General features: G+C 41.0%; 2 non-coding genes across 2 annotated transcripts; both read right to left on the bottom strand.

Annotated features, from left to right (window-relative positions):
* Positions 1–7,446: 7,446 nt before the first annotated feature.
* Positions 7,447–7,519, bottom strand: TRNAK-UUU (transfer RNA lysine (anticodon UUU)). The gene has a single exon. It is a non-coding gene; the product is annotated as a tRNA-Lys (tRNA).
* A 5,450-nt stretch (positions 7,520–12,969) lies between these two features.
* Positions 12,970–13,042, bottom strand: TRNAK-UUU (transfer RNA lysine (anticodon UUU)). Its single transcript has one exon. It is a non-coding gene; the product is annotated as a tRNA-Lys (tRNA).
* Positions 13,043–13,585: the final 543 nt, after the last annotated feature.

Below are 13,585 nucleotides of genomic sequence, written 5' to 3' on the forward strand. Positions count from 1 at the left end.
TTGCAGCATCTAGGACTTTAATGTTCACCCACTTACGGATTTGAATGTTTTGCCACATTCATGAGTGCAAACTTGCTCCCCAGTAAAGACAAACATGTGCTCCTCAATGCACACACTGGGCAATGCAGTCCACTCTAAATCAACGATTAATGACATGCTCGTTTTGTGCAATGGAGTTTCAGTCAATTGGAAAACATTTTGAAAAGTTATATTGCAACAGAAGCCCAGCCTTAAAAAAGTGGATTTCACTTCTAAATGATTACATGAGGAAGGAAAGGAGACCAGATGTAAAAAAGGTGCTGTGGCTTAGTTGGTTAAAGCGCCTGTCTAGTAAACAGGAGATCCTGAGTTCGAATCTCAGCAGCGCCTGTCTGCTTTTTTTTCGACCAATCTGTCTCCCCAATATTAAAACTTTGTACAAAGATTGCTATTTCATGCTATTTAGAACCACAGTCAGGCTTGAAATGTTGGCAAAGCATCCAAGAACTCTGGACTCCACTACCTTAGAGTCATATTGCCCAAGGTTGCGATGCCATCAGAAATAGCACATATTAGAATGAGCAATTCATATTTCCTGCTTAATTTTTTGTAAAAGAAGCAAAGGTACCCCTGAACAGGGACTTGAACCCTGGACCCTCAGATTAAAAGTCTGATGCTCTACCAACTGAGCTATCCAGGCACAGGGATCACTGCTCATTTGAAACTTGATTTTCACTCTACAGCACCTCCATACATGGCTACCTCACTGGTCAATAAAGGAAATGAATTACTAGTGCATTACACACATTTTGACACTGGAGACATAACTTTTTTCAGTCATTCCGTATCCAGATATAGAGATTTGCAGCATCTAGGACTTTAATGTTCACCCACTTACGGATTTGAATGTTTTGCCACATTCATGAGTGCAAACTTGCTCCCCAGTAAAGACGAACATGTGCTCCTCAATGCACACACTGGGCAATGCAGTCCACTCTAAATCGACGATTAATGACATGCTCGTTTTGTGCAATGGAGTTTCAGTCAATTGGAAAACATTTTGAAAAGTTATATTGCAACAGAAGCCCAGCCTTAAAAAAGTGTATTTCACTTCTAAATGATTACATGAGGAAGGAAAGGAGACCAGATGCAAAAAAGGTGCTGTGGCTTAGTTGGTTAAAGCGCCTGTCTAGTAAACAGGAGATCCTGAGTTCGAATCTCAGCAGCGCCTGTCTGCTTTTTTTTCGACCAATCTGTCTCCCCAATATTAAAACTTTGAACAAAGATTGCTATTTCATGCTATTTAGAAGCACAGTCAGGCTTGAAATGTTGGCAAAGCATCCAAGAACTCTGGACTCCACCACCTTAGAGTCATATTGCCCAAGGTTGCGATGCCATCAGAAATAGCACATATTAGAATGAGCAATTCATATTTCCTGCTTAATTTTTTGTAAAAGAAGCGAAGGTACGCCTGAGCAGGGACTTGAACCCTGAACCCTCAGATTAAAAGTTTGATGCTCTACCGACTGAGCTATCCAGGCACAGGGATCACTGCCATTTGAAACTTGATTTTCACTCTACAGCACCTCCATACATGGCTACCTCACTGGTCAATAAAGGAAATGAATTACTAGTGCATTACACACATTTTGACACTGGAGACATAACTTTTTTCAGTCATTCCGTATCCAGATATAGAGATTTGCAGCATCTAGGACTTTAATGTTCACCCACTTACGGATTTGAATGTTTTGCCACATTCATGAGTGCAAACTTGCTCCCCAGTAAAGACGAACATGTGCTCCTCAATGCACACACTGGGCAATGCCGTCCACTCTAAATCGACGATTAATGACATGCTCGTTTTGTGCAATGGAGTTTCAGTCAATTGGAAAACATTTTGAAAAGTTATATTGCAACAGAAGCCCAGCCTTAAAAAAAGTGGATTTCACTTCTAAATGATTACATGAGGAAGGAAAGGAGACCAGATGCAAAAAAGGTGCTGTGGCTTAGTTGGTTAAAGCGCCTGTCTAGTAAAAAGGAGATCCTGAGTTCGAATCTCAGCAGCACCTGTCTGCTTTTTTTTCGACCAATCTGTCTCCCCAATATTAAAACTTTGTACAAAGATTGCTATTTCATGCTATTTAGAAGCACAGTCAGGCTTGAAATGTTGGCAAAGCACCCAAGAACTCTGGTCTCCACTACCTTAGAGTCATATTGCCCAAGGTTGAGATGCCATCAGAAATAACACATATTCGAATGAGCAATTCATATTTCCTGCTTAATTTTTTGTAAAAGAAGCAAAGGTACGCTTGAACAGGGACTTGAACCCTGGACCCACAGGATCACTGCCCATTTGAAACTTGATTTTCACTCTACAGCACTTCCATACATGGCTACCTCACTGGTCAATAAAGGAAATGAATTACTAGTGCATTACACACATTTTGACACTGGAGACATGACTTTTTTCAGTCATTCCGTATCCAGATATAGAGATTTGCAGCATCTAGGACTTTAATGGTCATCCACCCCACGGATTTGAATGTTTTGCCACATTCATGAGTGCAAACTTGCTCCCCAGTAAAGACGTACATGTGCTCCTCAATGCACACACTGGGCAATGCAGTCCACTCTAAATCGTCGATTACTGACATGCTCGTTTTGTGCAATGGAGTTTCAGTCAATTGGAAAACATTTTGAAAAGTTATATTGCAACAGAAGCCCAGCCTTAAAAAAAGTGGATTTCACTTCTAAATGATTACATGAGGAAGGAAAGGAGACCAGATGCAACAGGGACTTGAACCCTGGACCATCAGATTAAAAGTCTGATGCTCTACCGACTGAGCTATCCAGGCACAGGGATCACTGCCCATTTGAAACTTGATTTTCACTCTACAGCACCTCCATACATGGCTACCTCACTGGTCAATAAAGGAAATGAATTACTAGTGCATTACACACATTTTGACACTGGAGACATAACTTTTTTCAGTCATTCCGTATCCAGATGTAGAGATTTGCAGCATCTAGGACTTTAATGGTCACCCACTTACGGATTTGAATGTTTTGCCACATTCATGAGTGCAAACTTGCTCCCCAGTAAAGACGTACATGTGCACCTCAATGCACACACTGGGCAATGCAGTCCGCTCTAAATCGACGATTAATGACATGCTCGTTTTGTGCAATGGAGTTTCAGTCAATTGGAAAACATTTTGAAAAGTTATATTTCAACAGAAGCCCAGCCTTAAAAAAAATGGATTTCACTTCTAAATGATTACATGAGGAAGGAAAGGAGACCAGATGCAAAAAAGGTGCTGTGGCTTAGTTGGTTAAAGCGCCTGTCTAGTAAACAGGAGATCCTGAGTTCGAATCTCAGCAGCGCCTGTCTGCTTTTTTTTCGACCAATCTGTCTCCCCAATATTAAAACTTTGTACAAAGATTGCTATTTCATGCTATTTAGAAGCACAGTCAGGCTTGAAATGTTGGCAAAGCATCCAAGAACTCTGGACTCCACTACCTTAGAGTCATATTGCCCAAGGTTGGGATGCCATCAGAAATAGCACATATTAGAATGAGCAATTCATATTTCCTGCTTAATTTTTTGTAAAAGAAGCAAAGGTACGCCTGAACAGTGACTTGAACCCTGGACCCTCAGATTAAAAGTCTGATGCTCTACCGACTGAGCTATCCAGGCACAGGGATCACTGCCCATTTGAAACTTGATTTTCACTCTACAGCACCTCCAGACATGGCTACCTCACTGGTCAATAAAGGAAATGAATTACTAGTGCATTACACACATTTTGACACTGGAGACATAACTTTTTTCAGTCATTCCGTATCCAGATATAGAGATTTGCAGCATCTAGGACTTTAATGTTCACCCACTTACGGATTTGAATGTTTTGCCACATTCATGAGTGCAAACTTGCTCCCCAGTAAAGACGAACATGTGCTCCTCAATGCACACACTGGGCAATGCAGTCCACTCTAAATCGACGATTAATGACATGCTCGTTTTGTGCAATGGAGTTTCAGTCAATTGGAAAACATTTTGAAAAGTTATATTGCAACAGAAGCCCAGCCTTAAAAAAGTGGATTTCACTTCTAAATGATTACATGAGGAAGGAAAGGAGACCAGATGCAAAAAAGGTGCTATGGCTTAGTTGGTTAAAGCGCTTGTCTAGTAAACAGGAGATCCTGAGTTCGAATCTCAGCAGCGCCTGTCTGCTTTTTTTTCGACCAATCTGTCTCCCCAATATTAAAACTTTGAACAAAGATTGCTATTTCATGCTATTTAGAAGCACAGTCAGGCTTGAAATGTTGGCAAAGCATCCAAGAACTCTGGACTCCACTACCTTAGAGTCATATTGCCCAAGGTTGCGATGCCATCAGAAATAGCACATATTAGAATGAGCAATTCATATTTCCTGCTTAATTTTTTGTAAAAGAAGCGAAGGTACGCCTGAGCAGGGACTTGAACCCTGGACCCTCAGATTAAAAGTTTGATGCTCTACCGACTGAGCTATCCAGGCACAGGGATCACTGCCATTTGAAACTTGATTTTCACTCTACAGCACCTCCATACATGGCTACCTCACTGGTCAATAAAGGAAATGAATTACTAGTGCATTACACACATTTTGACACTGGAGACATAACTTTTTTCAGTCATTCCGTATCCAGATATAGAGATTTGCAGCATCTAGGACTTTAATGTTCACCCACTTACGGATTTGAATGTTTTGCCACATTCATGAGTGCAAACTTGCTCCCCAGTAAAGACGAACATGTGCTCCTCAATGCACACACTGGGCAATGCAGTCCACTCTAAATCGACGATTAATGACATGCTCGTTTTGTGCAATGGAGTTTCAGTCAATTGGAAAACATTTTGAAAAGTTATATTGCAACAGAAGCCCAGCCTTAAAAAAAGTGGATTTCACTTCTAAATGATTACATGAGGAAGGAAAGGAGACCAGATGCAAAAAAGGTGCTGTGGCTTAGTTGGTTAAAGCGCCTGTCTAGTAAAAAGGAGATACTGAGTTCGAATCTCAGCAGCGCCTGTCTGCTTTTTTTCGACCAATCTGTCTCCCCAATATTAAAACTTTGTACAAAGATTGCTATTTCATGCTATTTAGAAGCACAGTCAGGCTTGAAATGTTGGCAAAGCACCCAAGAACTCTGGTCTCCACTACCTTAGAGTCATATTGCCCAAGGTTGAGATGCCATCAGAAATAACACATATTCGAATGAGCAATTCATATTTCCTGCTTAATTTTTTGTAAAAGAAGCAAAGGTACGCTTGAACAAGGACTTGAACCCTGGACCCACAGGATCACTGCCCATTTGAAACTTGATGTTCACTCTACAGCACCTCCATACATGGCTACCTCACTGGTCAATAAAGGAAATGAATTACTAGTGCATTACACACATTTTGACACTGGAGACATGACTTTTTTCAGTCATTCCGTATCCAGATATAGAGATTTGCAGCATCTAGGACTTTAATGGTCATCCACCCCACGGATTTGAATGTTTTGCCACATTCATGAGTGCAAACTTGCTCCCCAGTAAAGACGTACATGTGCTCCTCAATGCACACACTGGGCAATGCAGTCCACTCTAAATCGTCGATTACTGACATGCTCGTTTTGTGCAATGGAGTTTCAGTCAATTGGAAAACATTTTGAAAAGTTATATTGCAACAGAAGCCCAGCCTTAAAAAAAGTGGATTTCACTTCTAAATGATTACATGAGGAAGGAAAGGAGACCAGATGCAACAGGGACTTGAACCCTGGACCCTCAGATTAAAAGTCTGATGCTCTACCGACTGAGCTATCCAGGCACAGGGATCACTGTCCATTTGAAACTTGATTTTCACTCTACAGCACCTCCATACATGGCTACCTCACTGGTCAATAAAGGAAATGAATTACTAGTGCATTACACACATTTTGACACTGGAGACATAACTTTTTTTAGGCATTCCGTATCCAGATGTAGAGATTTGCAGCATCTAGGACTTTAATGGTCACCCACTTACGGATTTGAATGTTTTGCCACATTCATGAGTGCAAACTTGCTCCCCAGTAAAGACGTACATGTGCTCCTCAATGCACACACTGGGCAATGCAGTCCGCTCTAAATCGACGATTAATGACATGCTCGTTTTGTGCAATGGAGTTTCAGTCAATTGGAAAACATTTTGAAAAGTTATATTGCAACAGAAGCCCAGCCTTAAAAAAAATGGATTTCACTTCTAAATGATTACATGAGGAAGGAAAGGAGACCAGATGCAAAAAAGGTGCTGTGGCTTAGTTGGTTAAAGCGCCTGTCTAGTAAACAGGAGATCCTGAGTTCGAATCTCAGCAGCGCCTGTCTGCTTTTTTTTCGACCAATCTGTCTCCCCAATATTAAAACTTTGTACAAAGATTGCTATTTCATGCTATTTAGAAGCACAGTCAGGCTTGAAATGTTGGCAAAGCATCCAAGAACTCTGGACTCCACTACCTTAGAGTCATATTGCCCAAGGTTGCGATGCCATCAGAAATCGCACATATTAGAATGAGCAATTCATATTTCCTGCTTAATTTTTTGTAAAAGAAGCAAAGGTACGCCTGAACAGTGACTTGAACCCTGGACCCTCAGATTAAAAGTCTGATGCTCTACCGACTGAGCTATCCAGGCACAGGGATCACTGCCCATTTGAAACTTGATTTTCACTCTACAGCACCTCCATACATGGCTACCTCACTGGTCAATAAAGGAAATGAATTACTAGTGCATTACACACATTTTGACACTGGAGACATAACTTTTTTCAGTCATTCCGTATCCAGATATAGAGATTTGCAGCATCTAGGACTTTAATGTTCACCCACTTACGGATTTGAATGTTTTGCCACATTCATGAGTGCAAACTTGCTCCCCAGTAAAGACGAACATGTGCTCCTCAATGCACACACTGGGCAATGCAGTCCACTCTAAATCGATGATTAATGACATGCTCGTTTTGTGCAATGGAGTTTCAGTCAATTGGAAAACATTTTGAAAAGTTATATTGCAACAGAAGCCCAGCCTTAAAAAAGTGGATTTCACTTCTAAATGATTACATGAGAATGGAAAGGAGACCAGATGCAAAAAAGGTGCTGTGGCTTAGTTGGTTAAAGCGCCTTTCTAGTAAACAGGAGATCCTGAGTTCGAATCTCAGCAGCGCCTGTCTGCTTTTTTTTCGACCAATCTGTCTCCCCAATATTAAAACTTTGTACAAAGATTGCTATTTCATGCTATTTAGAAGCACAGTCAGGCTTGAAATGTTGGCAAAGCATCCAAGAACTCTGGACTCCACTACCTTAGAGTCATATTGCCCAAGGTTGCGATGCCATCAGAAATAGCACATATTAGAATGAGCAATTCATATTTCCTGCTTAAATTTTTGTAAAAGAAGCAAAGGTACGCCTGAACAGGGACTTGAACCCTGGACCCTCAGATTAAAAGTCTGATGCTCTACCGACTGAGCTATCCAGGCACAGGGATCACTACTCATTTGAAACTTGATTTTCACTCTACAGCACCTCCATACATGGCTACCTCACTGGTCAATAAAGGAAATGAATTACTAGTGCATTACACACATTTTGACACTGGAGACATAACTTTTTTCAGTCATTCCGTATCCAGATATAGAGATTTGCAGCATCTAGGACTTTAATGTTCACCCACTTACGGATTTGAATGTTTTGCCACATTCATGAGTGCAAACTTGCTCCCCAGTAAAGACGAACATGTGCTCCTCAATGCACACACTGGGCAATGCAGTCCACTCTAAATCGACGATTAATGACATGCTCGTTTTGTGCAATGGAGTTTCAGTCAATTGGAAAACATTTTGAAAAGTTATATTGCAACAGAAGCCCAGCCTTAAAAAAGTGGATTTCACTTCTAAATGATTACATGAGGAAGGAAAGGAGACCAGATGTAAAAAAGGTGCTGTGGCTTAGTTGGTTAAAGCGCCTGTCTAGTAAACAGGAGATCCTGAGTTCGAATCTCAGCAGCGCCTGTCTGCTTTTTTTTCGACCAATCTGTCTCCCCAATATTAAAACTTTGTACAAAGATTGCTATTTCATGCTATTTAGAACCACAGTCAGGCTTGAAATGTTGGCAAAGCATCCAAGAACTCTGGACTCCACTACCTTAGAGTCATATTGCCCAAGGTTGCGATGCCATCAGAAATAGCACATATTAGAATGAGCAATTCATATTTCCTGCTTAATTTTTTGTAAAAGAAGCAAAGGTACCCCTGAACAGGGACTTGAACCCTGGACCCTCAGATTAAAAGTCTGATGCTCTACCAACTGAGCTATCCAGGCACAGGGATCACTGCTCATTTGAAACTTGATTTTCACTCTACAGCACCTCCATACATGGCTACCTCACTGGTCAATAAAGGAAATGAATTACTAGTGCATTACACACATTTTGACACTGGAGACATAACTTTTTTCAGTCATTCCGTATCCAGATATAGAGATTTGCAGCATCTAGGACTTTAATGTTCACCCACTTACGGATTTGAATGTTTTGCCACATTCATGAGTGCAAACTTGCTCCCCAGTAAAGACGAACATGTGCTCCTCAATGCACACACTGGGCAATGCAGTCCACTCTAAATCGACGATTAATGACATGCTCGTTTTGTGCAATGGAGTTTCAGTCAATTGGAAAACATTTTGAAAAGTTATATTGCAACAGAAGCCCAGCCTTAAAAAAGTGTATTTCACTTCTAAATGATTACATGAGGAAGGAAAGGAGACCAGATGCAAAAAAGGTGCTGTGGCTTAGTTGGTTAAAGCGCCTGTCTAGTAAACAGGAGATCCTGAGTTCGAATCTCAGCAGCGCCTGTCTGCTTTTTTTTTCGACCAATCTGTCTCCCCAATATTAAAACTTTGTACAAAGATTGCTATTTCATGCTATTTAGAACCACAGTCAGGCTTGAAATGTTGGCAAAGCATCCAAGAACTCTGGACTCCACTACCTTAGAGTCATATTGCCCAAGGTTGCGATGCCATCAGAAATAGCACATATTAGAATGAGCAATTCATATTTCCTGCTTAATTTTTTGTAAAAGAAGCAAAGGTACCCCTGAACAGGGACTTGAACCCTGGACCCTCAGATTAAAAGTCTGATGCTCTACCAACTGAGCTATCCAGGCACAGGGATCACTGCTCATTTGAAACTTGATTTTCACTCTACAGCACCTCCAGACATGGCTACCTCACTGGTCAATAAAGGAAATGAATTACTAGTGCATTACACACATTTTGACACTGGAGACATAACTTTTTTCAGTCATTCCGTATCCAGATATAGAGATTTGCAGCATCTAGGACTTTAATGTTCACCCACTTACGGATTTGAATGTTTTGCCACATTCATGAGTGCAAACTTGCTCCCCAGTAAAGACGAACATGTGCTCCTCAATGCACACACTGGGCAATGCAGTCCACTCTAAATCGACGATTAATGACATGCTCGTTTTGTGCAATGGAGTTTCAGTCAATTGGAAAACATTTTGAAAAGTTATATTGCAACAGAAGCCCAGCCTTAAAAAAGTGGATTTCACTTCTAAATGATTACATGAGGAAGGAAAGGAGACCAGATGCAAAAAAGGTGCTATGGCTTAGTTGGTTAAAGCGCTTGTCTAGTAAACAGGAGATCCTGAGTTCGAATCTCAGCAGCGCCTGTCTGCTTTTTTTTCGACCAATCTGTCTCCCCAATATTAAAACTTTGAACAAAGATTGCTATTTCATGCTATTTAGAAGCACAGTCAGGCTTGAAATGTTGGCAAAGCATCCAAGAACTCTGGACTCCACTACCTTAGAGTCATATTGCCCAAGGTTGCGATGCCATCAGAAATAGCACATATTAGAATGAGCAATTCATATTTCCTGCTTAATTTTTTGTAAAAGAAGCGAAGGTACGCCTGAGCAGGGACTTGAACCCTGGACCCTCAGATTAAAAGCTTGATGCTCTACCGACTGAGCTATCCAGGCACAGGGATCACTGCCATTTGAAACTTGATTTTCACTCTACAGCACCTCCATACATGGCTACCTCACTGGTCAATAAAGGAAATGAATTACTAGTGCATTACACACATTTTGACACTGGAGACATAACTTTTTTCAGTCATTCCGTATCCAGATATAGAGATTTGCAGCATCTAGGACTTTAATGTTCACCCACTTACGGATTTGAATGTTTTGCCACATTCATGAGTGCAAACTTGCTCCCCAGTAAAGACGAACATGTGCTCCTCAATGCACACACTGGGCAATGCAGTCCACTCTAAATCGACGATTAATGACATGCTCGTTTTGTGCAATGGAGTTTCAGTCAATTGGAAAACATTTTGAAAAGTTATATTGCAACAGAAGCCCAGCCTTAAAAAAAGTGGATTTCACTTCTAAATGATTACATGAGGAAGGAAAGGAGACCAGATGCAAAAAAGGTGCTGTGGCTTAGTTGGTTAAAGCGCCTGTCTAGTAAAAAGGAGATACTGAGTTCGAATCTCAGCAGCGCCTGTCTGCTTTTTTTCGACCAATCTGTCTCCCCAATATTAAAACTTTGTACAAAGATTGCTATTTCATGCTATTTAGAAGCACAGTCAGGCTTGAAATGTTGGCAAAGCACCCAAGAACTCTGGTCTCCACTACCTTAGAGTCATATTGCCCAAGGTTGAGATGCCATCAGAAATAACACATATTCGAATGAGCAATTCATATTTCCTGCTTAATTTTTTGTAAAAGAAGCAAAGGTACGCTTGAACAAGGACTTGAACCCTGGACCCACAGGATCACTGCCCATTTGAAACTTGATGTTCACTCTACAGCACCTCCATACATGGCTACCTCACTGGTCAATAAAGGAAATGAATTACTAGTGCATTACACACATTTTGACACTGGAGACATGACTTTTTTCAGTCATTCCGTATCCAGATATAGAGATTTGCAGCATCTAGGACTTTAATGGTCATCCACCCCACGGATTTGAATGTTTTGCCACATTCATGAGTGCAAACTTGCTCCCCAGTAAAGACGTACATGTGCTCCTCAATGCACACACTGGGCAATGCAGTCCACTCTAAATCGTCGATTACTGACATGCTCGTTTTGTGCAATGGAGTTTCAGTCAATTGGAAAACATTTTGAAAAGTTATATTGCAACAGAAGCCCAGCCTTAAAAAAAGTGGATTTCACTTCTAAATGATTACATGAGGAAGGAAAGGAGACCAGATGCAACAGGGACTTGAACCCTGGACCCTCAGATTAAAAGTCTGATGCTCTACCGACTGAGCTATCCAGGCACAGGGATCACTGTCCATTTGAAACTTGATTTTCACTCTACAGCACCTCCATACATGGCTACCTCACTGGTCAATAAAGGAAATGAATTACTAGTGCATTACACACATTTTGACACTGGAGACATAACTTTTTTTAGGCATTCCGTATCCAGATGTAGAGATTTGCAGCATCTAGGACTTTAATGGTCACCCACTTACGGATTTGAATGTTTTGCCACATTCATGAGTGCAAACTTGCTCCCCAGTAAAGACGTACATGTGCTCCTCAATGCACACACTGGGCAATGCAGTCCGCTCTAAATCGACGATTAATGACATGCTCGTTTTGTGCAATGGAGTTTCAGTCAATTGGAAAACATTTTGAAAAGTTATATTGCAACAGAAGCCCAGCCTTAAAAAAAATGGATTTCACTTCTAAATGATTACATGAGGAAGGAAAGGAGACCAGATGCAAAAAAGGTGCTGTGGCTTAGTTGGTTAAAGCGCCTGTCTAGTAAACAGGAGATCCTGAGTTCGAATCTCAGCAGCGCCTGTCTGCTTTTTTTTCGACCAATCTGTCTCCCCAATATTAAAACTTTGTACAAAGATTGCTATTTCATGCTATTTAGAAGCACAGTCAGGCTTGAAATGTTGGCAAAGCATCCAAGAACTCTGGACTCCACTACCTTAGAGTCATATTGCCCAAGGTTGCGATGCCATCAGAAATCGCACATATTAGAATGAGCAATTCATATTTCCTGCTTAATTTTTTGTAAAAGAAGCAAAGGTACGCCTGAACAGTGACTTGAACCCTGGACCCTCAGATTAAAAGTCTGATGCTCTACCGACTGAGCTATCCAGGCACAGGGATCACTGCCCATTTGAAACTTGATTTTCACTCTACAGCACCTCCATACATGGCTACCTCACTGGTCAATAAAGGAAATGAATTACTAGTGCATTACACACATTTTGACACTGGAGACATAACTTTTTTCAGTCATTCCGTATCCAGATATAGAGATTTGCAGCATCTAGGACTTTAATGTTCACCCACTTACGGATTTGAATGTTTTGCCACATTCATGAGTGCAAACTTGCTCCCCAGTAAAGACGAACATGTGCTCCTCAATGCACACACTGGGCAATGCAGTCCACTCTAAATCGATGATTAATGACATGCTCGTTTTGTGCAATGGAGTTTCAGTCAATTGGAAAACATTTTGAAAAGTTATATTGCAACAGAAGCCCAGCCTTAAAAAAGTGGATTTCACTTCTAAATGATTACATGAGAATGGAAAGGAGACCAGATGCAAAAAAGGTGCTGTGGCTTAGTTGGTTAAAGTGCCTTTCTAGTAAACAGGAGATCCTGAGTTCGAATCTCAGCAGCGCCTGTCTGCTTTTTTTTCGACCAATCTGTCTCCCCAATATTAAAACTTTGTACAAAGATTGCTATTTCATGCTATTTAGAAGCACAGTCAGGCTTGAAATGTTGGCAAAGCATCCAAGAACTCTGGACTCCACTACCTTAGAGTCATATTGCCCAAGGTTGCGATGCCATCAGAAATAGCACATATTAGAATGAGCAATTCATATTTCCTGCTTAAATTTTTGTAAAAGAAGCAAAGGTACGCCTGAACAGGGACTTGAACCCTGGACCCTCAGATTAAAAGTCTGATGCTCTACCGACTGAGCTATCCAGGCACAGGGATCACTACTCATTTGAAACTTGATTTTCACTCTACAGCACCTCCATACATGGCTACCTCACTGGTCAATAAAGGAAATGAATTACTAGTGCATTACACACATTTTGACACTGGAGACATAACTTTTTTCAGTCATTCCGTATCCAGATATAGAGATTTGCAGCATCTAGGACTTTAATGTTCACCCACTTACGGATTTGAATGTTTTGCCACATTCATGAGTGCAAACTTGCTCCCCAGTAAAGACGAACATGTGCTCCTCAATGCACACACTGGGCAATGCAGTCCACTCTAAATCGACGATTAATGACATGCTCGTTTTGTGCAATGGAGTTTCAGTCAATTGGAAAACATTTTGAAAAGTTATATTGCAACAGAAGCCCAGCCTTAAAAAAGTGGATTTCACTTCTAAATGATTACATGAGGAAGGAAAGGAGACCGGATGTAAAAAGGTGCTGTGGCTTAGTTGGTTAAAGCGCCTGTCTAGTAAACAGGAGATCCTGAGTTCGAATCTCAGCAGCGCCTGTCTGCTTTTTTT

The sequence above is a fragment of the Ambystoma mexicanum genome, unplaced genomic scaffold, assembly GCF_040938575.1.
Source record: "Ambystoma mexicanum isolate Mex_15411 unplaced genomic scaffold, UKY_AmexF1_1 Mex_scaf1, whole genome shotgun sequence".
Taxonomy (NCBI): Eukaryota; Metazoa; Chordata; class Amphibia; order Caudata; family Ambystomatidae; genus Ambystoma; species Ambystoma mexicanum.